This window comes from Neopsephotus bourkii, unplaced genomic scaffold (assembly GCF_033783945.1).
Source record: "Neopsephotus bourkii isolate Nb327-2 ecotype Australia unplaced genomic scaffold, CSIRO-AGI_Nbou_v1 NB_595, whole genome shotgun sequence".
Classification (NCBI taxonomy): domain Eukaryota; kingdom Metazoa; phylum Chordata; class Aves; order Psittaciformes; family Psittacidae; genus Neopsephotus; species Neopsephotus bourkii.
This window is the reverse complement of record NW_026901096.1, coordinates 2,525,746-2,544,375: the sequence shown is the minus strand read 5'-3', so window position 1 is coordinate 2,544,375 and position 18,630 is coordinate 2,525,746. Positions and strand designations below refer to the sequence as shown.

General features: G+C 44.4%; 1 long non-coding RNA gene across 1 annotated transcript; it reads right to left on the bottom strand.

Moving 5' to 3' along the window:
- Nucleotides 1-434: 434 nt before the first annotated feature.
- On the bottom strand, nucleotides 435-2,231 carry LOC133211384 (uncharacterized). The gene is made up of 3 exons (XR_009725196.1): nucleotides 2,120-2,231; nucleotides 1,314-1,421; nucleotides 435-612 (listed from the first exon to the last, which is right to left on the bottom strand). It is a non-coding gene; the product is annotated as an uncharacterized LOC133211384 (long non-coding RNA).
- Between the last annotated feature and the right edge of the window lie 16,399 nt (nucleotides 2,232-18,630).

Sequence of the window (18,630 nt, the reverse complement as noted above, 5' to 3'; positions counted from 1 at the left end):
AGTGGAGAGAATGGTACCCACAGCGTGATGGTGAGGAGGGCTGGGGCAGCACTGGAGCCCCACTATTGCTCCAGGGCTGCCACCCTAAGAATGCAGCATCCTCCTCAGGCATTACACAGCAGGTCTGAGAACTAAATAAATGGACAGTTATTCAGTTTCATGTAGTTTCAAGGCATACCCTTTCAGGCAGATTTTTAATAACCAAATTTGCTTACTTGCAACTTGCAAGCCACAAACAGTCTTTAAAAACAATACAAATTTTATGCTGCTGAAGGCAGCCCTAATGACTGAAGTTATTGCTCCTGCTTCAGGGAATGATGAGCAAAAACCTTCCCTGCACACTGCTGGCAGCCTGCCTCATTTCTGGCCAGCAGGACCACTGCTTTTGAAGTATGAGACTGAGCTACTTGGAAAGAGTATAGGACTCCGCAGAGTCTCATCTCACCCCAGGTTTATTGCACAGGCAGTGGACTGGAAAGATTGTTAACACTGACTGAATGTGCTGTGATTGGTGTGGCTCATCTGCAGGCTCTGAGGCGTGTTTGCACCAAGCTGGGATTTTCAGGTCCTTGCTATGCAATGTGCTACCCTTTCCAAAGTGAAGCTTGTTACCTAGAAAAGGTAATTTATTAAACTTCAAGAGGACTGTGGATTAGACGGAAGAAAGGCTTTCACTATGAGATCATGAACATTCTCCTAAGGCCCATTCAGTCCATAACAGGTTGTTTCCTACACACTTTTTACTTAAAAGCAAGAAATAGATCTACAGCTTTATCCTACTCTGAAGAACAGACCCTAAAAAAGGCTTGCAACTAGTCATGAACTACCACAGTAATGCCAGGCCCACAGGAACGAGACCAGCTGGTCCTGGCTCTGCTCCGACACTGGGACTTGTGGTGAAATGTGTCCAAGAGCAAAAATGGATCACCTATAGGCTGCAAATCTGGGAGTTTCTTGACAGTAAATGATGGAGTAAATCCCCAGAGAGACACTTATATGTGGTCTGACCTTCAGGAGGGACTCATAAAGCATTAATAAATTCTCTGTGCAGCTTTTCTAAAGGGCTATGGTCTTCTCTACAGTGGCACAAAGCCCTTCCCTCTGCAGCTTCCCCCATTGGTTCCTGTGCTCCAGCTGGGGCTGTGGGCTGGTGACTCGCTTTTCTAGCGTTTCGGTTATTTTATCTGCTCAATGAACAAGAGATGTCTGCCTCTCCCTCCTTATCAGAGACCATGAAATGCACATGAGTATGGAGAGCTGGACTTGGAGTGCCAGACAGCTGGTCTGTAAGCAGGGAGCCCTCCTATACCTACCCTGGAAGAGACAGCCAAGGAAGGCAGAACACGTACGAGTCTGCATGATGATACTCAAGGGGCTGAATTCCCTCGATGTCTGTGTTTCAGGATGACTGGCAGTGGTATCTAAAGAGATGCAAACTGTGATTATATCTTGTGCCTGACACTGCAGAATAATGTCCATGTACAAAATGAAAAGCAAAGACAACCTTTCTTGAGACTATCTAGTTGTAATTATCTTTGGAAAAGCAGAAAGGGATGAAAAATCGTGTTGTTGTTTTTTTCTTTCATGGATGTCCTCCACTGAAGGACATTATCACAAGAGTGGTTTGGCAGTGGAGGTGAATTGAAGCTGAAAGACTAGATGCTCAGGTGGTGTAAAATGACTTTAGCTTCATGGAAATCAATGGAACTTCATTGCTTTACCATTTACGATCTAATTCATAAGCCCTGAGACCTTGTCTGGTATTTCTAACTGCTGCAATCACTTCTTCTCCTAAATAAAATCTTCAGAGTGTTATAAAAGAACTTTCACTAGGTTAAACAGACAGAAAATTAAATCCTCGTGAACTAACAGATTTAACACTCTGACTTATCTTAATTCAGTCCTTGGGCAGTTGGCTTTGGGAAAATGTTACGACATGAAACTGGGGGAGAGGATTTTAAACAGAAGTCCAGCTGGATCACATAATCAGACCCTTCTTACTTAAAAAAAAACCCCCAAACAACAGAACCCCACCACTTTTGGTTTTAAAAGTAATTATGTGATACAAACTCTTCTCATTTGCTGATATCTCAGAGCCAGCCCTGAGATAAAGGCTTACCTAGTGCATTGGATTTTTTCCCAGACCATGTCTGTCACATCCCATCAGTGCCTGAGGTGCTTCCAGTCCCCTTCCCTGCCTGGTTCAGCTGTAGTTGGTGGCTGAGGGGAGCGGAGGTAGAAGGCCTCAAAGCCTGGTAGTGTGTGCCGTATGTGTCACTGGCCCCTTGCCCAACGACCATGACATCTTCTCCCATGGTCCCATTATCACAGAATTTGGTGCACCTGTAGGTTATTCCTCTGTCTTGTGTTTGCTTGATGTCACCTGTTTTTTACTCAGTATCTCAGGTGTGGTTAGATAGGCTGTGACAGTCCTCAGTGCTGCCTTTCTTGTGGGTGAGAGATCCCATCACACAGAGCAGTCCAGTCTCATACTCTGTGTTATTGCTCTAAGCACTGTACTGCTGTAAGCTTGGTTGTCTCGTCACCTTACCCTCAGACGATACTTGCCTTCAGCAAACCTTGGCTGGGGTAGGATGCTCTGCAAGGCCACCACTTTCAAATGCACTTAGAAAAAATGTAACAGAAAGAGATTAATAGATTTCATACCCCTATTTTTCCTGAGAATCTAGTATACAAAACTGGACCTGAGGGTCTCAGCATACCCTGCAGAGTTTGGAGTGGATGTATTAACACAAATAGCATTTGCACGACTGCAGAGAGCCACTTTTGGACCAGGTGACCCCCAGAGACCCCTTTCAACCCCAACTGTTCCGTGAACCTGCACTGAGTCTGGTGCTATAAAGTTGCAGAAATGCAGTCACAACCTCCATGTAGCAGAGATCTTGATCCTCCATTGGGGTAAATGAAGTGGCTGTGCTGAGGAGGGGGCACAGTCTCTGCTGCAGGTAGACTCCCAGCCTGTGCTGCATGGAAAGCCAGCACCTACCCTGCCTTGCACAGAGATACGGTTTCCCTTTCCCCCCTCTCTAGTCTGAGATGAGCAGGACTGGTTTCCCTCCCCTGCATATGGATGACATCATTTCAATCACCATGACATCACCTTCCAGAGGAGCCACTGACGTGGAGGGGCAGGAGGAGCAAGGCTTGCTCATGCCGTACCTGCCCAAGCAGGTTTGCTGCTGGCAGCTCTTGGGAGCGCTGACACAGAGCGAAAACGTCAGCAGCCTCATAACTATTTGATAGAGCAGCTTCTAAACCTCACCATCCTGAAAGCAAAGATCAGAAAGGAAAGGAATCCACCAGCAGGTGAGACAATAAGGTGGGAGCAAGCTGAATCTGAGCACTGTCAGACTTATTTCTGGGTATTTTTAATTGATGACTGAGTAAATAAATAAATAAGGAAGATTTCATGTAATTGCTGTCCAATATTCAAAATGCCCTTGGCTCTGGGCCTGGGAAACCATCTGTCTTATACCTAGCAGGAGTTTGCACCTAAGTAATCTTTTTCTCTTTTTTCTTCTTCTGTCTGCTTGTAGTATGAGTTATTCCTTACCCTGGATTTCCCCTCTCTCTGCCTCTTGTGAGGCTGAGCCAGTCGCATATGTTGGGTTTCAGCAGGCAGCAGGCTGCCTGCCCAGGTAGCAGATTTAATGAAAATTCTCTTTTCCCATCCAATAAAGCAGTTATCATCCCGTGTGTGCGCAGGAAAGGCTGCAGTGTTCTCCCAGGCCAAGAGCTGCCTCATCAGTGACAGAACCCTGGCCAAAGGCTGCAGGGACAGCAGTTCATCCTCTCCTGCCTGGACCCTGAGGATTTACTGTGCTTGCTGACATCTTTATGAATGTCTGCTTTCTACCTCAAGTAGTCACACAGAAGGAGTCAAGCTATTACAGCTGAACTGTAAACTGCACCTATGTATATATTTGTGTACAACTAGAAACACCACAACCATCACTTTTTTTTCTTCCTCAGGAATTTAAGAGGTGAGGCTCAAAATTCATTGCATTGAGTTGATCGATTTTAGCATGCTGGGTTTGTACATTATTCATCTTCCTTTGGTTTTAAGATAGAAGACCAGGAGTTGCTCTAAAAAGGAGATGTCTGTGGCACCAGGGTAGGCCTTACCACAATGAAGTGTTCCTTGCTGGAAGAGGAGGAATTACCTCCCTCTTTGTGGGTGCTCTGGGACAAGGAGAAAACTGGAGCAAGTGTGTGGGCTGAAAGTCACAAGTCAGTAATGATTAAAAAGGAAGGTGTGAGGGTTTTGTTTATTTTTAATGTCATTAGTTGTGAAGACAAATGGTTAGCAGTAATTGAAGCCTGTGTACGCTCTGTTTGCAGGCACGTGGCAGTAGGAGACTGCTCAGGACATAAGAGTGGTGGCATTCCCTGTGGTAGCCTGACGCAAAGTGACTCCAAAGTGAGCATTGTCCAGCTCAGTCCCACTACAGCATTTCTGATTCTTTTAGCTCAGTTAAAAACATTACATACTGGAGACACAGTCCCGCATAGTCCAGTCTAGCCATAGTGAAGCTCAGCCAGCTGGCTCATAAAACTGCATTCAGAGGTCAGAAAGACTCATCAGACATAAGTTAAGGGTATGAGAAGGCCAAAGCAGAAGAGAAGGAAACTAAGCAATGAAATTCTGAACACTGCAAGAATGCTTTCTACTTTCTACCAGGCCTTCAAATAGGACAAAAATGCTGTGGTACCAGCAGGAGGAACCTCTGGAGAGCAATGAACCCAAGCCCTGCTCAGGCAGGGTCACCCAGAGCAGATCACACAGGATCCAGCTGGGTTCTGAGTAACTCTTAGGACAGATACTCCACAAGCCCTCTGGGCAATTTGTTCCAGTGTTCAACCACTCTTGCACTAAAAAAAAGTGATTTCCTTATGTTTAAGCAGAATTTTCTGTTTTTCCATTTGTGGCCATTGTCTCTGGTTCTGTCACTGGGCACCACTGGGAAGAGCCCAGCTCCGTCCTCTTTACTCTTTCTCCATCATCAGGTATTTAAACACATTGGTAAGATTGGTAAGATCCCACTGAGCCTTCTCTTCTCCAGGCTGAACAGCCCACCTCCCTCAGCCTCTCCTCATGTGACACATGCTCCAGCCCTTCATCACCTTTGTGGCCCTCACTGGGCTTGCTCCAGTATGTTCACATCTTCCTTGCACTGCGGAGACCCTCAGCTTCCAGGTTCTATTAACAGCAGCCTGTTTTTTTGCCTCACAAATCCTCTACATGCTGTCAAATAATAGAATGACTGTTGCTCAGCACAGTAATTTTTGAAGGAAATTATTTCACAGGCAAGGCCATTTTAGGCTTAAATTTAACTTCTGCATGCAAGGGGAAAGGTGTCTGGGTAATGGCAGCCCTGGGATACGCAGGTTCACATAGATACTTTATGTTGACTGCACATCTGTATGCAAATAACCAAAGAATTAATAATGTGTGCAAGGGAATGGAAGTCATTTGGAAACCTGTATAATTCTGGAGCATAGAGCAGAGAATGTTTTTTCTCTGGCCACGTGCTTCATCACACGAGCCCATTTTAGGTACCCTCAAATAGACTTTGATCTTTTACAAATGTACTTGGTATTAAAATTATTTGGCCAGTGGTTAAGTAAATACATTTCCTCCTAGAATTTGCTCATGTTCCTCAAGATAATCCATTGTTCATGCTGCAGGAAAAGTCACCCAGCTCATACAACGTAATTTTTGCTTTCTGAGCATCTGACTGCCAATTCATTCATGCATTTCAGTTTGGCCAAGCAGCAATTTCCTCCAAGCCATATGATCAATGTCTGTCTCCAGAAGTATGATGCTTTTCTTACATATGTATTAGCAAAAAGTTAGTTTGTAGAAACACTAATCAAAAGTGAACAAAGTGTTTTGTGTATCATCTAAGCACCACAACGTAGAAATGAGAGATGATGTAAGCATTATATACTTGTCAAAACTGTATGAGCTGTCTTTTATTGCCAAACAAAGCATGAGTGGCAGTGTGGCTCAGCTCGAGCAGGACAATCCCAGAGCTCTTGCATAGCAGAGCCACAGCACGGCTGTGCTGTCTGTTGAACACCACCACAGCTCTTTCATCAGGCTCAACAATCTGATCAAAGACAGTCTTTTCAATGGCCCCTTATAACAACACAGATAGAGTGACTTTAATATTTATTCCAGCCACTTTTTTCCAGTACAGAAGGTCGACAATGTCTGTACCTAGCAAGACTATCTGAATTTAAAGACTAGCCTCAAGGCATTTGTGAATTTATGTGTACAGAGGAGAAGGCTTATTCCTGAAAAATATCACTGTTACAATACAGAAGAACAGCACTAAAATGTAGTCATCTCCAAAGGAAAAAGGATAGTGTTTCTCTGTGCTCAGGGTAAGGGAGGAGGAAAGCACTCATCCCCACTTCATTCTATTATCTGCAATAAGCAATTCAGTATTTCTGTGGTCAAAGGTGTGCTGTGAAATCTCTTATGTGAAAATCTGTAACTCCTCATTTCCACCTTTGTGATAGAAAGAAGAATTCAACTGACTTCAGTTTTCCTCTTCTTTAAAATTAAGACATGATTGTACTATGTCAGTTAAAGACTTAAGGAATCATAGAATAAAATCATAGAATAGTTTGGGTTGGAAGGGGCCTTCAAAGCTCATCTAGTCCAAGCCCCCTGCAATGAGCAAGGACATCTTCAGCTAGGTCAGGTTGCCCAGAACCACATCCAGCCTGACCTTGAATGTCTCCAGGGATGGGGCATCCACCACCTCTCTTGGCAACCTGTGCCAGTGTTTCACCACCCTCATCATAAAAATCTTCTTCCTCACATCCAGCCTGAATCTCTCCTCTTCCAGTTAAGAACCATTATCCCTCCTCCTGTCGCAACAGGACCAGCTGAAAAGTCTGTCCCTATCTTTCTTACAGGCCTCTTTTAGGTACTGAAAGGCCACAATAAGGTCTGCCTGCAGTTTTCTCTTTTCCAGGCTGACCATGACTGCCTCAGCCGTTCCCAACAGGAGAGCTGTTCCATCCCTTTGATCATTTTTGTGACCTCCTCTGGACCCTCTCCACAAGGTCCATGTCTTTCCTGTACTGAGGACTTCAGAGCTGAACACAGTATTCCAGGTGGAGTCTCACCAGAGCAGAGCAGAGGGGCAGAATCACCTCCCTTGACCTGCTAGACTTGATCTTTTGCAAATGTATTGGGGGTATTAAAAGCCTGGTACAAAGATGCTGGAGTAAGATTTGTATATTCATATGGCACCTAGTGCAGAGTGATGTAGGTGTGTCACTGGGAGCCCGAGGGGTCACACTATACGCATAATGATCACTTTAAAGTACTGCTTATGTTGCTTTGCACAGTTTAAATAAACTGTACTGAGAGAACAGCTCCTCAGCACAGCCACTTATTCTAGGGGTTGTAAGTATATTACTGTAGTTAAAATGGCTAAACACTTAAAATCTTCGGCCAGGCTTCAGAGGTGTTGCAATTTAAGTGAAGTTTGATAGATACTTTGATGAAGTCCAATGATAAGCAGTTGCTATTATGAAAAACAATTATATTTGTGCGCATTTGACTCAGTACAGGATTGAAACAAAGCCTCCAGAGTATGTGTTGGGGACCAAATTCTTGGTTCCTTCCTTGGTTTTCACTCTGTCATGCTTCTACTGATCTGGATGAGGATCTTACCAACAGCCTTGTGCCATTTTGAATTTTCAGGTTCTCACTGGCACCACTTTACATAGCTCAGAGCAATTTGTTTCCATTAAAAAGGACATTAAAGTGATATAGCTGAATTGTTCTGTGCCCTAAATCTATATAATTTGTTGCTCTTGAGCAATTTGGCTCAGCTTCCATTACCACAGGCTGACATCAACAAACCATTTCATCTTCCAGGCTTGTCACACCAAGTATTTTTTACAGCACCGTTACAACTTCATTTCAAAAAGTGATTGTGACAAAGAAGGGGCTGCATTATATTCAGTGTCGATAGCAATGTGATTTGCTTCTCAGAAATTTCATTAACCAAAAATAAATTAGAAAGTGACATGTGTACAGCATAAGTAGCTCAAAGCCATTGAGAAATGAAGCCCTTTGGCAAAGCTGTGCAGTTTCTTATGCATGCCACAGCAGAAGCACCCTTGACCACTGATGTTTCCCTAGCGATGGCCACTGCTGGCTCTGTCCTCTCTCTGCTCTTATCAGCTGCCAGGACAATCCTTGTTTTCAGACCCAGGTTCTCTAGAGGTGCTTGTATCCCTGTCTAGGTGGCTGCTTCTCCAATGATTGGGCAAACTCTGGTTTTAAATAACAAGAGGTTAAAAACCAAGGAAAGCAGCAACACTGAGCGAGAGGGATGAAGGCTTTGGTGGCAGAAGTGTGGGGAAGGGCCTCAGTGCCCAGCACAGTGCAAGGGCTGATGATGGTTTCTATGGGTTGTAAGCATTGGAAGGGGCTGAGTCAAAGATATTCAGCTTCTCTACGCTTTTCTTAGCATAGTGCATTACTTCTACTGCCGCTTTGACCACTAAGCAATTCTTTTACCTTTTTTTAACCACACCAAGTACCCATGGCTTACTGCGCTGGTTGTTCCAGAGTTACTTTTAAGATTCAGTTCTGAGGGCTGGTCTACCTTGCCTGGTCAGACCAACTTTGACCGCTTTCAAAAGCCTTGCTGTTGAAAAGCCTCAGTTAGTTCTATGATCCAGTTATTTCTGTCCTCCCCAACATTTGCTGCATTTGAATTTTTACTAGCAGTGATTTTGTGTCTTACTGATAATGGATAAAAATTTTGGAGAGGTACCAAGCTCCTGCTGATCTTCCCGAGATCCTATAGATAACAAATCTGCTTGATAAAGAGAAAGCTTTGTGAACTGTTTATTAGTCACTTCTTAATCCACTTCATACTTTATTAATATTGTATATTGATAATTACAAATCAGAATGCCAATATGGTGCTCAGAAAAAAACAACTTGCAAGAATCTATTATGCCTTTGCAGCTATAAATCACACACATAATCTCCTCAAGGAATTAATTATTCTCTTTGGCAGGCCTTATCCTCCATGATCATATTTCTATTCTTGTCCTTCATCAGCTTTTCCCACTTTTTTGTCTCATACCACAACTCACTGTCCTTCAGCTGTTGAGGAACGCTAACATGCTGGTTTTGAGTTTTCTACTACAACAGTCATCTCTTAGACTTCACAACCTGCTCAGGAAGCTGAAGTTTATCCAACAGTTAGCACCATCAAAGCGGACTTCCTGTCTTACTGTTATCTGTCCTGCCAGCTATGACCTTTTCTTCTAGGCACGTAGTTTTCTTTATTAATTTCCTACATTTTATAATACTGAATTTTGATGCCACAGAAAGCATAAAATAGGGCAGGGTAAATATCTAATTGATGTCTTCCTTACACTGTTTACTGACATTTAAAGGGCATTTCAGCTGTTCCCATGTAGTGACAGCAGTAGCAGTAGCACCCATGGAACAGCAGAGACTGCCTGGGGACACTGCACAGCCGCACACCAGCACAGCACTGCTCACACTTGGTTTTACCATCAGTGGCGTCCATCCAAGTCAATATTTCTCAGACTTGTACAGCCTTATTTTGGCTCATTCACCTCGGTATGACTCTCCTGATCTCAACCCCCTCAGATGAACAGCCAAACTCAACATGTTTCTGTTCAGAGCCATTCTTAGTTGATCACTTCCATTTAGGGTTAGTAACCTTAGTTAATAACATAGCTTGTATTCACACACTGCAGACACTCCAGAATCATGCCTAACACTTGCTCACCCATTCTCAGATGAGGCAGCAGCAGTTTGGAAAGAATGTCATTTCTTTATGAAGAGCCTATACTGCCAACTAACTTTAACAGTCATAAGGTGCTCATTATACCCATGGTGAGGATGAAGTATTTGTACCTGCAGGAAATAAAGGCTACCTGTCATTTTTCCAGACTCTGAGAGGTCTGAAAAACTGCCTGTCCTCTGCAGAGATGTGTTGTGCACCTTACAGATGAAACGTGGCAAGTGTAACGGGCTGAGTCCCATCCCAGGACCTGTGGCTTGTAGCTCACAAAACCAATCTGGGCATCACAACACAAAGGAAGCCCACGAAAAAGGTGTTCCACAGCAGCCCTCCACTGGGATTTTGCTTGTTATCCCCAAGTGCACAGAGGCTGGAGTGTGGCAATTTGGCTGAAAGAGAAGGAATGTACAGGAAAAAGGTGCAAAGCTCTCTGCCATTTCAAGTACCAAAAAAGGCCTTGTTCTTTTGTTTGTTTTCCAACATATAACAAACAAATCTTGTATTGTTATTTTTAGCTTCACAATTAATGATCTGTACTGGGGTTTTTTGTACGTTTTTGTTCACTTAATCCTCCACTGCATTAAGCACACTACAGACACTACACACTACCAGCTTTTCTATTAAGATCCTTGCCAGCCAGACAGCATTAGGACCAGCTCTGCACTGCGGAGTCGGCATGGTTGGTTGGTCAGTGAGTTGTCTCTGCCCATGTCCAGAAGGAAAGTGAAACATTGCGCAGGCCATACACTGCTGCAGATCAAAAGATCAAGACAAGCAAGACTGTAATTTTTCCCTGTTGCCATAGAAATCCTCCGTTTTAAGAAGTACCTGTTCTTTCTGTGACCTGGGTTAGTACACCCTGGTATCATTTAGTTCCCTGTGAGCTTGACTTACGTTTCTCCTACATTTCATTGCCATTTCCTCACACTTCTGACAGGACTACAGAAGGATATTTAGAACTATGAAGGTTAAAGCACAGAAAAGAGAAGGTGACTGATAATAATGCTTAGGGAAGAGCACAACAGTATGAAAGGTTTTAGGGGAACTTCCCCCGGAGGCTTTGCCAAGGAGCTCCTGAATCCAAAATGTGCAAGGCCAGGTTCATTTCAATCAGTTCATATCACCAGCAATATCTGTTCCCTACTTTTCCAGGTTGTTTATGAAGATGTTGTCACATGATCCATATGATTCATACGGTCTAAGCCCCGTGGGACTTCGCTGGTAATTGTCCATGTCCAAGAATACTGCTTGCCTATTCCTACCTTGTTTTTTCTGTCCTTTAATGGTGATTTGCTCATGCAAGGCCCATCCTTCTCAGGAAGTTTATGAGGAGAGTATCTTGCAGACTTACCAGGGAGACTGAGGATTGTATAGTGAGCATAAGACAAAATGCACCTTGTCTGCTCTCCATGGGAGAACACAAACAGGTCAGCTACGTGGGACGTTACAGATGCCTTACACAGGCCATGCTTCCTGTAGCAGAACATCATGGGATGAAACAGCAAAATGTGCAAAGTCATAGACCTCAAAAGATTTGGTATTTAACTGAACACAAAGGGATAACCATGAGATATTTGTGCATTCTTGCTGGGGCTCTTCTGGCCCCATTCTTGAAACCCTGACCTAATCTAAGGGTACCTGGCAGAAGATTTGAATGTACATTAAACTCTTGCAGGCTGATTCCTGTGTAGGTATTTCGCCAATGAAGGGTCAGAGGCCTGGGAAATCACTGCGATGCTGATGTTCTGCATGCTGGCAGTGCTGCATAGCACATTGCTTTTGCAATGAGAAGGGGGAAATTTCATCAGGAGAGGTTGAAGGTGGTGCTGGGTTATGGGTCTGCTGTGGGCAGCTTGGAGGTGCTTCCAGAAGAGCAAACAGGCAGTGCCGCCTGTGCCCATGCCCTTGCTGACATGTGCCAGTAATGATGTGAGGCACCGTTAACTCACAGTTGCAGAAGCACTTATCACCATGGCTCCTGTTTTTTCCTTAATGGCTTCCTGGGGCTCAGTGAAGAGTGTGCATCTATCCAGGACCACTTCCATCCCAGAGCCTGTGAACTGGCACAAGTCCCCCTTGGGACCTTGTAGAGGCAGTAGAGAAAACTGCGAGTTTTCACTGTGTTTCCCTTTGGAGTCAAAATTGGAGAGGTTAAGTCCTTTAATTTTCTCTTCATGTGCCTAATTTTCTTTACACAGGCTGACACACACTGTAGTGCCTTTATGCCCTCTTGAGAGTGCTGAGAAGCTGTCTCATACAAATTGCTCTTGTTAATAAACATAATAGTTCACCTTCAGTGAATACTGAATAGTTCAGAGGCCTTTGAATAGGTAATTCTATTATCTGGTGAGGATTATGAACCATACTTGTTTATGAAATCCTGTTTGCCTATGCAATATGTTACATCCCAGCCAGCACCACATTCTAAGAAATTTGCTAATGAGCACTAATACAGAAATAAAGCAATCACTCCTAAGAGAAGGTCATTGTGACACTTTTCCTGTAATAATAATATTAAAGAATATAATAATGCAATGGATAAAAAATATTTCATTTGGTGATAATCTGCAGGACTTTTGTTCCTGTGGTGAGTATTGGGTTATTGGCTGCACTAAGACTGTAATGTAAGAGATGAGCCTCTGCTCTGGCAGGCTGATCTTGCTGGAGTCAATGACTTTCTGCTCCAGAGCTGCTCTGTGGGTGCAGAACCAGAGCCCAAGCACAGTCAAAGCTCAAGGGGGTGTTACAGAAATCAATATCACCATCACCTTTCTTCTGTAGGTCTGCTCAAATGTGTTTGAGAATATAAACTCTGAACCAGTGTGCCTCACAAGAAGTGCACTCTCTTAAGAAAGAGAAGGCTTTCACTTTTAATTGGAATTCATGGTGCAATGAGAACTTGAGGCTATGTGGCTGGGTGGTGTCATGGTTTAAACGAAGTCAGCCATAAATCAAGCAGTCGCTCTCTCGCTCCCCTGCCTTTTTGGCCTCCCCCTGCTCCTGGAGGGATGGGAAGGAGAATCGAAAGAATGCAACTCGCACAGGGTGCGATAAGAGCAGTCCAGTAGCTAAGGTATAACACAAACCACTGCTGCTGCCACCAATAGTAATAATGATAAAGGGAATAACAAGGGAAGAGAATACAACACCTCACCACCCGCCGACTGATAACTCACCCCCCCACACCAGACCGAGCACCAACCAATACCTCATCCAACCCCGCAGTCCCTAGCCCTTCCAGGTAACTCTCAGTTACATCCTGGGCATGCCGTGCTGTGATATGGAATACCTCTTTGGTTAGTTTGGGTCAGGTGTTCTGTGTCTGCTTCCTCCCGACTTCCCCTCCTCCCTGGCAGAGCATGAGGCTCACAAAGTCCTTGGCCAGACCAAACATTTGAGCAGCAACTAAAAACGTCGGTGTTATCAGCGCTGTTCCCATGCTGAAAGTCAAAAACACAGCACTGCACCAGCTACTAAGAAGGAGAAAAATGACTGCTACTGCTGAACCCAGGACAGGTGGGCTTCGTGATACCCAATCCCACTTTGGGAAATGATGTCTGCAATCATGAGGAATAGAGAACTCATTAAAAAATGAAAAAATGGAAAGCATAAATGCTTCCCAGACTGAACAGGATACAAGTGAGCTGTGCTGATCCCCACCCTGCTGTTTACTGGGTCTGGTATTTACAGATGCAAACAGTGAAGGTACTCCCTGAGGTAAAGCTGGTTTCCTGAAGCCTGGAGGGACAGTATAGAGGAACGCAACTAGTGGGCAAGTTGGCTTTTAGAGACCACCAGACATCACTACCGGGCCATAGCTCCCTGCACCCATGATATTTACCCCTCAATTTTCCTTCCTTCTTCTCCACAAGATACCAGGTCCCTTCTTGTTCCTTATGTCTGCCAGTTGTAATGCCTTAAGACTTCTACAGTGCAACACCCCCCACATGCCTTAACTGACCTTGACATTTCATCCCTGGAGCCCTCCGTGTCCCTAGCCTGCCATCAGTGCAATAGCCAGACTCCATCGCTCTCCAGCCAAGATAACATGCAGCTTCCTACTTGCCTGCTCCTTGGGCTGGGCAAAACGAAACAGAGACAGCTCGGCTGCTAGCTAGCAGTACATATGTGGCACTTGGCCAGTCAAATGGCACATTGTCACTGGCCAAGAGCCTGATTTTGGGTCTCCACAGTCTAATGGACCACTTGGCTGCTCCTCATGGTGTCTGAGGGTCTGCGCATCTCCCACTCACCATTAGCAGCTGTGGGACTGAGCAAGTCGCCTCATGGATTGCACAGATTTCACCCTAGTTTCTGTCTCTGACACTGACTGGTTGGTAGCCAGGGGAGGGCTGGGCCTGGTCAGGAGTTTGTTTTGGTCACTGGTATTCCTTCTGCCAGTGATAGGGAAAAACATGAGTTTTTAAGAGTCCCAGTGCATGTATAACCTTGAAGAGGGTTGCTAAGAAATGAAAGTAATTTCATAATCTACTGCTGACAAGTCTAAAAGCTTTCCAATAGAAAACAGCCCTGCTGAGACAGTATAAACTTACACTTCTCCCCACTCTTGGCTTGTTGCACCAAAGACTTACAAAAAATGAGGTACTTTTTCTGATCCCATTAACATAGCCTACTAATTCTGCATACGATACTGAGACAACCTGGATTTTAGTGGGGGAATGCATCAAGGAATAGATGATCTTTCATGAACAAAGCATCTTATTTTCAGGTAAATGTTTGTGATTAAACAAGAGAAGGGAACCGACCCATGATCAGACCTATCTCTGCTTGGTAAAGCTTCAGTAAGACAGTAGTAGCCTTAGTAAGGGGGATTTTGAAACTGTTTTAGAAGTGCCGCTTGGCTGATACCAAGCTGGTATTTACGTACGTGGAACCAGGGGCTTCAGTGCAAGCTCTGACAGAGAGTCAGCACACATGGGCTCTGACTTGGGCTTCGGAAGATCCACTCTGCTGTCAGGCAAGTGCAGTGATCTTTGACCAAGCTAAAAAGCAGGAACATAGGGAAATAAAAGACTCTCATTTGTGTGCTGAAGCATAGTCCGTGAGAAAGCTGAACCTGCAGTTCAAACCCCCAGAAGGATAACATTATATAAATATTTTTTAATTGAACATGTCTACAGCAAAAAGAATTTGGATTTGCTAGCTGAGCTCATTTAAAGCGAACTAAATTGCCTCCTGTAGGGTGGTTTGTGTTCCTTGGTATTCAGTGCACTGTTCAAGGAAGGTAGCTGTGTCTAATGACAGTATTGAGGTAGCAAGACGCGAGGCATACATAATGTTTTCAAACTGCAGAAGGAAGGCTGTGCAGAAATGAGTTCTGCAGACTGAGAGGTGTTTTGCTTCCAAATGGCGGCAAACATGTAGGATTTATGGCAATGACCTTCGCTTCTCGGTGCACCTGGTAACCATGAAGGTTTGTGTCAGTGAGTGGGTGAACTGCTTTTCCTTACAGGCAGAACAACACAGATACTGTGCCAAGGAGCAGCCTTGAGGAAAGGGCCAGGGCTAAGCCCTCCCCAGCATGGAGCTGCTTTCTCATAACCTGGTCCAAGAAGGTGAAACAAATTCCCACCTCAGAACTTCCTCTTGTCTTTACTGAGGGCAAGGTAGCTCTTCTCTCTCTAACCTTCACTAACACAGGCATTCAGTTAATGCAGGCTTTTAAGTGCAGCCTTTAGCTTTTCATATCCTGTCTTGGAAAGTGCCTTGGGAATTTCTAAAAGGTCCCAGATTTTCACCCCTTTATGACAAGCTGGTTTTTATTTTAAACAGCAAGGAGGTCTTCGTGCATGAAAAATTTGCTCAGCAACTACGAACACCAGGCAGTTGTGAGGAAGCTATGTTCAATGTAGAGCTATAGGGAAGTGGGTGTGAATAATCCTACACCTGCCTTTATTTTCTAAACTAAATATCGACTCATGGTCAACACTGTGTGATATGCTGTGAAGGAATTTAGGACAAGTACTACTTTGTATATCACTCAGAGTTTGGCACAACTGACCACTGTTGGACACCAGCTCCTAGACCGCATGGCTTACTGGTTTATTGTAGGAAAGCAGTTTTGGTGTTCTACAGCTTCTGGTGAATATCCCACACAACTGGATCTCTGGCAATTCCCTGCTTTGAAGAAGTATCAGAGCAATTTGTTGTGCTTCGTAAGCTCTTATAGTTCAAAGTGGGGTCAAAAATGATGCTACAGATTTGATTTTATTCAGAACAAGAACCACAAGGGAACAGAGGTTGAAGGGGTCTTGGGATGCTTTCTGGTCACTCTCCTGCTCCAAGACAGGATCATCTGTGCCTGACAAACTGCTGGCAAGTATTTCAAGAGGCACGATCATTTGGGGCCAGCTGTGCCCAACAAAGTAATCAGACCTGTTGTGGATATGCCATCACCTGTGTATATTTTGTGAGTACAGCTTAGGCATTCATATTTCAGTGTAGTCTAGCACTGACATAGTCATGAAGTGACCTTTTAAATCCTTTCTTCAGAAGCAGTGTGCTGAGCTGTGAGTGAGAAGGGCAGAGCCATTCTACAAGTACTCTTAGATGCCCAGTGCAGCCAGCTGCTGGTCCAGTGACTGGTGGGGTACAGCTCGGCCACCCCATCCCTCTCCCTAAAGCACAATGGTGACTTTACTGTTGGATTTAGAGAAGGGTGTCCTATGGCAGTTAAGATTTTCCAGGCAGTATTTCTAAGCTATTTATGCAAATATTATTTCTTGGGCCAGTGACGTTGTCATGAGAATATAAATGTCCCATGGGCGACTCTGAAAGTTGTCACTGAAATGCTGATGCTCAGACATTGTACGACGCTCGTGCCTAGGAGATGCCAGCATCATCTGCTATAATGGCAGCAAAATGACCATGAGTTTATACTATTAGGCAAGGTCTGTGTCAAACAGATCCTGCTCTGCTGTGCCTAGCTCACCTTAGCTCCCATTTACATTCTATCCCTGTCTCTCCCTTTGTAAGATGAGAATAATAATGCATGTCATCCATTAAAGGCTGGTGCCAGGTGTAAGCAATTGGAATACACAAAGCATCAAATGTAAAGTCACAAGTGAAAAACTCTCTACAAATGCTGTCAACTTATCATTGCTTTGCTCAGATAACAGTGGTACAAGTATCGCCATGCTGATGTATCTAGTGTTTGGTTCTCAGAGATATTCTCATGTAAGGGAAGTAAATCTCCCAAATTGCACATGGATTTATTTTCCATTTAGCTACCTCTCCGGGTAGTGGCCCATCAATGTTCAGCTGAATAGCACAAGAGCACCCCGCAGATAACCTTCCCACACCAGAGATCAGCATGTTTTCAAAGTGATTGCAGGCTTTAATCGGAGACAAAACATATGATTGATATTCCATGGTTAAAAGAGTCAAACTAATGCGTTATGATTCATCTATGATTTATAAGTAAGTACTTGCACTGATACAATGATGGAATCACTTGATGACTCATGTTGTGATTTAATGTGTGTGCAAAGTTCTCTGTGTGTCACTCAGCGAAACTTCAGGCTCAATGGATGAGCTCAGTGCCTCGGCCATGTCTCCAGGCCGGCTCCCTGAAATGCCTGCTGAAGAGCAGCAGGGAGGCCAAGGGTGCTCTCTCCTCCCATGCAGCCACATGCTCTCCTCTCTGAGGTCCAGATGGGTATGATGCAAAAGGTAGAGGCACACTGAGATGTTTTCCAGGGTTTTGATCTTGTAGTTCTTCTCCAACAAACAATTGCTATGGGAACCTCGCTGCTGCTCAAGTCTTCTCACTTCCTATTTATTCTAAAACACAAATACAGACCGTGACTGTGATTTAAGCCATTAGAAACTTCAGAGGAGGGTAGGCAGAGAAATGTGATAAGCCCAGAGCATAAGATGACCCTGCAAGGCCTCCTCTCCATGCAAATTTTATACCTGAATTTTAGACAGGAAATGATAGTTTTCACAGATGTTATGGTTTCTGATCAAATAGGAAAGGCTTTTCTGGCCATGGTAGACTGATACCTGGTGGTGTCACTTGGGGAGGAAGGCTGCCGAGTGCTTGGTCTTCCTTTTGGATGTTGCAGTGTGCTAAGGGCTGGTGAGATGGATCTGATAAAATGAAACATGTATCGAAAGGCAGTTCACTGTAAGCCCTTGCAAGGTACAAGAAGTTCATGCATCACCTGAGAGGATGCTCAACAGGACAGCAAAGAGATAAACACCCCTCTCCCTGCAAAAAGTCCGGGATAGGGCACAACCACACAGGGTTTGGCACCACACGCACACCTCTGGGCACACACAGGCCCACCAGACCACTAAGCTCTGTGAGACTCCTTCGCTTCTTTACAGATTTACAATGATAACTATGATGCTGGCTTTTTTCAGTTGCCTGTTATTTTGAAGACCAATTAATGTGGGAATTATCACCACATTAATCATCACAAGGATCTCCTGCAAAAGGTCCCTTGAACTTCTGAACAGACTCTTTTTTAGGGATGCCTGGTCCTATTGGGCTGTGCAACATGGTGCCCACTTGATTCTTGAATCACCAGGTTTCATTTTCTACATAAAAGAACAGATTTTCTTTGGAGAAAGAGTAACTATGGTGTTTCTGAGATAAAGGTTCGTGCCTCCTCTGTGCTCAGAGGGTTCTGGCCCTGTTTTATCTCCTGGTACAACCTAAGTAATGGCCCTGAGAAGGAACATCTCAGCAGCTTCTGAACTGATGTTGATTGAAACCCCATCTTTTCCAGCTTGGGCTGCCTACAAACCCCTAGATCGAAAA